The following is a 7047-nucleotide window of genomic DNA, read 5'->3' on the forward strand; positions in this document are numbered from 1 at the left end:
GTGTGCACCTTGTGTGTGGGGGGGTAAGTGTATGCATCTTTGTATGTAAGTTAGTATGTGTGTGTGTGTGTATGGTTGTGAGAGTATGTGTACACAACTTGTGTGTGTATGCATGTATGTGAATGTGTGCATCTTTGTGTATATGCATGTGTGTATGTGTGTGAGCATGTATGCATCTTTCTGTGTGTTTGTGAGTATGTATGCATCTTTCTGTGTATGTGTGTGTGACTTTCTCTGTGCTTGGGTTGTGTCACTTTCTGTAGTGTAACTCAGTGGTTTGATAAATAGAGATCAATAAAATTAGTACTAAAGTCAATATGATTGACAAAAAGCTTTTAAAGGCACAGCCCCAACATAACCACAGTGCAATAATTGAAACCACTAAAAGAATATGTGAGTGTCTGTGCGTGTATGTGTATGTGTGGATTCACAAACAAGGTACACAAAAAAGGTACTCACTACATGTAGTAGAGTATATTCCTTTACATTAAAACTGAAAATTCATTCCATTTTTACTGTGAGTTTCTTATTTCAATGTTAAATGGTGATTACATTTTAGTGACCGTGTGCATGTGTATATGCATGCACATATGTGTGAATGTTTGTATGCATAGAGATAAAGAACTTCTACAAGAATATTTTCTATAAAAGTGACAAAAACCCAGTCCATTAACATAGACCCCATGACACACACAAATAAGTTGTAAAATTTGTTTTTTACCATTACTTGAAGATAAATCTTTGGAGATGAAATTTATCTATTGCCAATACTTATACATATATACACAAACATAATATGTATGTGTGTGTGCGTGTGTGTTTGTGTAAACCTACATAGAAGACATACAAATAGGGCAACTTCAATTATTTCTCTGTAGATTGCCAAAAAAAAATCAACATCCTTAATTCAAACATTATCGGGTACTTATCAGAGGTGTATACATCAGTTGACTAATCTCAGAGAAACAAGTGGCCAATGTTTATATACACAACAAATCCAGCAGCTCCAGAGGACTGAAGCTCCTAATTGGCATACTACAAGCATTTAGCACTTTCTTTAATATCAGTGGGACTGTGTCTGCATGTATAGCACCAGATTTTTCTGTGTACGTTTCATTTTGTTTGAATTTTTTTAAAAATGAGAATCAATTATTACCCTTTTTCAGATTTAATTGTTTTTACTCGAAGAGTAAAATACATATGTTACTTCATTCTAGTATAGTTTTTTTTTTTTCTTTGATAGTTTTGTCTGGAGAAAGGAGCTGTTCTCATGGCCTTCACATGTCCTCTTAACACAAATGATATCAATGCTACTGATATTCCACTTTATCAACTATTCATCCATCCATTTTCTCTGCTCACTCTTCATGGAAGAGTCATGGCGGTAAGTCCTCAGGCACTTTCTCTGTAGGGTCTTATTAGAAGCAACCGTCATTAGACTTTCTGGCTGGATTCCTGAGTGTCACCAACTGACATAATCGACACTATCCCAACTTAAACGACTACAAATCATCAATTTTCTGAAAAATATGGACAGGGAAGAAATTGCAGAAGGAGAATTATTTGGGGGAGTAGGCACAATAAGGATGATGAGTGAGTCAGCTGATCCTAGGTGAAGCTGGTCTGAGACCAATCATCTCTGAGCAGCAGAGGCTACTGAGATGGTAGTAGAAAAAGGCAGATAAAGGAGACAGAACATTCGTTTTATATATATATATATATATATATATGTTTCGCAATCAGATTGCTCCTGATCTTATGATACTAAAACTTCTTGTTTTAAAGCGATCTAAATTAAATCAAAATTTCATGTTAATATATGTTCCAGACACCAACCTAATAATGGCAAAATTATTTTACTAAATACTTGATTATTTCCAAAATTAATTGATACAAAATACATTAAAAAAGGGGTTAAATCGCTGGAAGATGGTAGGGGTTCACTCCCCTGCTTGCAATTTATGTCGGGAGCAGATTGCATTCATAACCAGCTGGAACAGGCTCCTCCTGGGGTTAAAAACAGTAGTAACATTAGTTCCTACAAAACAGCCATATTGAAGTGATAATAAGCATTACCTCTCAGTATAGTTACTGCTTCTACCTCTTATAGAGATTTTCTAACTGGCTACTTTGTTTGTTGCAAGATCAGTGACCAATTGTCACTTCTTTTTGTATATATAACGAGTTGCAGCAAATTATTGCTATTTCTCCCACACTCATGTTGGATTTTTTTTGGTTGCTGTGTTTGTGAGTTTGAATTTGATATACATATTGATGTGGCAATTAACATTACTTCTCAGTATAGTTACTATTTTCATTTCTTTTAGAGATCTTCTATCTAGCTACTTTGCTTAAATCAAAAAGCATTATGAAAAGATAAATATGGCAATACAGGATGGCACTACCATGATGAACTTGACAGCAAAACTGTCAACTTCAAAACTTATTAGCACTGCAGAAAGGCAAAGAGATATAAATATTTGCCAATGGCTTATAGCCAGCTTTAATAGTATAAATTAGAAGTTTAATGAGTTTAAAAAGCAAAACAACAAAAAATAATAAACTTAAACTCACATTTGACATAAGAAATTGCATATAGTACACCTATATGTGCTGCAGACTTTTTAAACCATAACTTACAGCTACTTTAGAAAGTGTGTATTAATAGCTGAGCAGCTTAAAAGCATATTACCTATAATATTGTTATATACAAATATGATTAATAAGAAAAGGTAAGCAATAGGGTGATTTTTTTTTCCTCATACAAAGAGTGTCCTTAGTTTTTTGTTTTTCTTTTAGTTTGATTTCCATTGTACCATAATGTCAAAGGAAACAAGAACCACTGTTCTGGACATATGGATAGAATAGTTTTGGCTGGTTTTGACAAACATTCTGTGAGTTCTTCCATAACAGGTTTCCTATCTGACCTTTCTACCATTAATCTGCTAGAAACCTTTAAGAATAACACAAGGTAATAGCCTGATTGAAATCAGCAATGTGAAATATAATAAAACCCCAAAAAAAAAAAACAAACAAACATCATTCCTGCAGAAATTATAAAGAAAGACAAGTTATCTTCTTGATCTAACATGGAGAATACTGAGAAAACAACAACAATGTCCCAATGTACAAACAGGATGAGGAGAAGTAGAAGAATAGATATTTCAGCAGTAAGAGTTGTGGCATTTCATGATTGTCAGCAACAAGAAAAATTCTCAAATGCATCATGTTGAAATGCTATATTCACATATTCAGCAGCACATCACAGAAATAATTCTCCATAAAAAGTTTTGTCACATTAGGAAAATATTAAAACCTTTGTAGTATGATATTCAATCTTGAACAAATATAAACAGAAAAATATCTCAAGCAAAATCAAGAGATTCACCTGGTGTTTTTCAACATAACAAAAGACAGAAAAATACAACTACCTGAAATCATATATCATCAATTACTCTGGATAATACAAAGAAATAAAACTACAGTTCCTACAGAAATTCCATAATCTTTCTACAACTACAATAATATATAATGACCTCTGTTCCTCAGAGTTGCTTAGTCTCATACTGTCTTCATTCAAGCACTCTTGATCCACTAATCACCACTTTTTGTTACTCATGAAGCATCCAACCTTGTTTTGCCTGCACTAATCACAATGTCCAATCCTAAACATCAACCTTCTGGAATCTTCTCCAGGTTTGTGTTTTTATTGCAGATGTTGACTTGTTATGCCTTAAGCCGAAAACATGAACAGCATTGACCTCATTAGTGTTAGTGGGCCCACAAAACTATTGAGCTCTACCCCTTTCTCCAGATTCAGCTTGTAAAAGATAAAAAAAAACTTGTATCACAATATCACCACATCTCAATAAAATGGGTTTCAAAAGCACTTAATAGGGACAAAATTGGTGCTGTGTATAGAAGCAGAATAATTACAGTAGTGTACAGTGTCTGATAGCATATACATGTATAAAAAGAACCATCTCAGGTTGGCACAGCTCTCACTTGCCAGACGTATAAAAAGATTAACATGATCAATGAATTATTGGTTAATACACATATCACATCAAACATAGGAAACTGATTACATAAAAAGTGAATAGATCATCTCCCTAGTAATGAGATGCCAACTTCATGCACAATGGTCTTAGACAAGTGTGTGTGTGTGTGCATATGTGCGTGCATGCATGTTATTTCTTTACTATCCACAAGGGTCTACACACAGAGGGGACAAACAAGGACAGACAAATGAATTAAGTCGATTATATTGACTCCAGTGCGTAACTGGTACTTATTTAATCAACCCCCAAAAGGATGAAAGGCAAAGTCGACCTCGGTGGAATTTGAACTCAGAACATAGCGGCAAACGAAATACCGGTAAGCATTTCGCCCGGTGTGCTAACGTTTCTGCCAGCTCACCGCCTTGTGTGTGAAGATGCAGGACCTAGTGGTTAGGTTGTTCAGGTGAGAATCATGAATTTGTGGGTTCAATGCCTGATCAGTGTGTGTGTGTGTGTGTGTGTGTGTATGTGTGTGTTGTGTCCTTAAGCAAAACACTTCATTTCACACTGTTCCAGTTTACTCAGCTGAAAATGAATGCCAGCTAGACACTGGCACAGCCCCCCTCTCCCTCCAGCTATCACATCCTCAATGCTATGCTGGGATGAGAACAGTAAGGCTGAGAGTATGTCAGTGTCTGCTCAGAACTTCAGAGGCACCTAAAACAAATAGTGAAAGAATGTATATATTACCGAGTTGTCCTTGATTCCAAGCAATGAACATAGTGAATGAAATATATATATATATATATATATATGAAATAGTACCTTTGTATTTATACTTTATGATTCTGAGTTTTATAATACAGACCATCAATACTACTTTCACGTCTACTTTTCCATACTTGCATGGGTCACACACCATTTGCTGAGAAATACTTTCTACAACAAGATGCTCTTCCTGTCACCAACTGTCACCTGTTTCTGAGCAAGAAAATCTTTCTGCATGATTGAACATGATTCTAAAGCAAATTAGAATCAAATCACACTGCTTGAGTGACAGTGACATAACCATCATACAATGCCAAAACAAGGGGACACACAAGATACAATAACAATGGGCTTCTTTTAGTTTCCGCCTACCAAATCCACTAACAAGGCTTTTTGTCAACCTGGGGCTAGAGTAGAAAACATACATGCCCAGGACGTCACACAATGGGAGTGAACCAAAAACCATGTGGTCGGGAAGAAAACTTCTTACCATGCAGCCATGCCCACACCCATTTTGTGAAATAATCAACATGTAGAGAAACAAAACCCACATTGAATAAGATATCCCACCAATTATGCAAACATTAGTTACTGGCAGAAAATAATTATCAACTTAGGGTGTGCTTTATCATGTGAAGATCATTTTGAGAAATATCTCATGATATGAAACTCAAGATCATAAAATATAAACACAATGGTACTAATTGCAATGAATATTTCACTCAGCTATGTGTACTGAGTACTCATATTTTTTGTGATGACACCACTAATACATGTGTGTGTGTGTGTGTGTGTGTGTGTGTGTGTGTGTGTGTGTGTGTGTGTGTGTGTGTGTAGATAAATAGATAGGTACATACATACATACATATATACAGACAATAGGTGGGAACTAGATATGCAGAGTATAGAAAATGTAATCGTGCTCAAATGAATTTGAACTTAAACTCCACATTCTTCAATTAGGACCAAGTCCATAGCATCAAGAGTGGCTATTAGAGAAGTAAACACAATTAGGCTTGACACATACATACATACATAAATGTATATATATATATGTGTGTGTGTGTGTATTTACTAGTATATATGTATGTATACATACAGACAGACTGGCAGTAAGAAAGAGGGACAAAAAGAGAGATACATATACACACATACATGTGTGCGTATGTGTGTATGCATGTGTGTGCATGTATATGTGAGTATGCATATATTCATATATATCAATTTTTAAATACATGTAAATATTTATGTATATATATATATATATATATATATATATATATATATATATATATATATATATACATGTGCATGAGTAAATATCAGTGTATGCATATATATATGTATACACACACACACACATATTTATATACACACACATGTATATAAATATATATATATGAATATGTGTGTGTGTGTGTGTATATATATATATATGTATGAATTCATATGCACACAATCGCACACACACACACACATACACACACAGAAGCTTATTCAATAAGTTTGTGTAGATTTACTAAAAGCATGTAAACAAACACAACATTACACATATACAAATATGTATACAGCACTTGAAGTGTTTGAATGTCTTCAATAATATAAATGCAGGCACAATAGCTTCTGTCAAATAAAGAAGATATAAAAAAAAAGGGAGGGGGGGGGGACAAAACAGATTTGCAGAAGCAGAAAGCTTTTAATGATGATGTATATAGAAAAAGTTCAGCATGGACTTCCAATTTGAAATAACAATTGTAGTAAAAAAGCAGAAACTGCCAGACAAACAGGCAGGGAATTCCACAATTTTTGGATAATAATTTAGTGCCTTGCTCAATAGTAAACATAATATGATACAAGTACCTTGGAACATAGTAGTTGAAGTTCCAAAGTGAGATATTGCATTCTGACTGCTATATATGTATATATGCATGTGTATGTGTGAGTGTGTGTGTGTGTATATATATATATGCATGCATATATATAAGCATGTATATCTGCATTTGCTTGAACACATATATACAGGCAGACAAGCAAATATATATGTATAAATATATACATATATACACTTACATATATACACTTACACACACACACACACATATATGTATATACACACACACATACATACATAAATTATATAAAACTATTCAAATATGTGTGTGGCCTAATATAAACATACATATATATACATGTATATACATATATATATATACATATATACATACACATATATATATGTTTATATGTATGTGTGTGTGTATATATATATATATATATA

This window comes from Octopus bimaculoides, chromosome 11 (genome assembly GCF_001194135.2).
Source record: "Octopus bimaculoides isolate UCB-OBI-ISO-001 chromosome 11, ASM119413v2, whole genome shotgun sequence".
Taxonomy (NCBI): domain Eukaryota; kingdom Metazoa; phylum Mollusca; class Cephalopoda; order Octopoda; family Octopodidae; genus Octopus; species Octopus bimaculoides.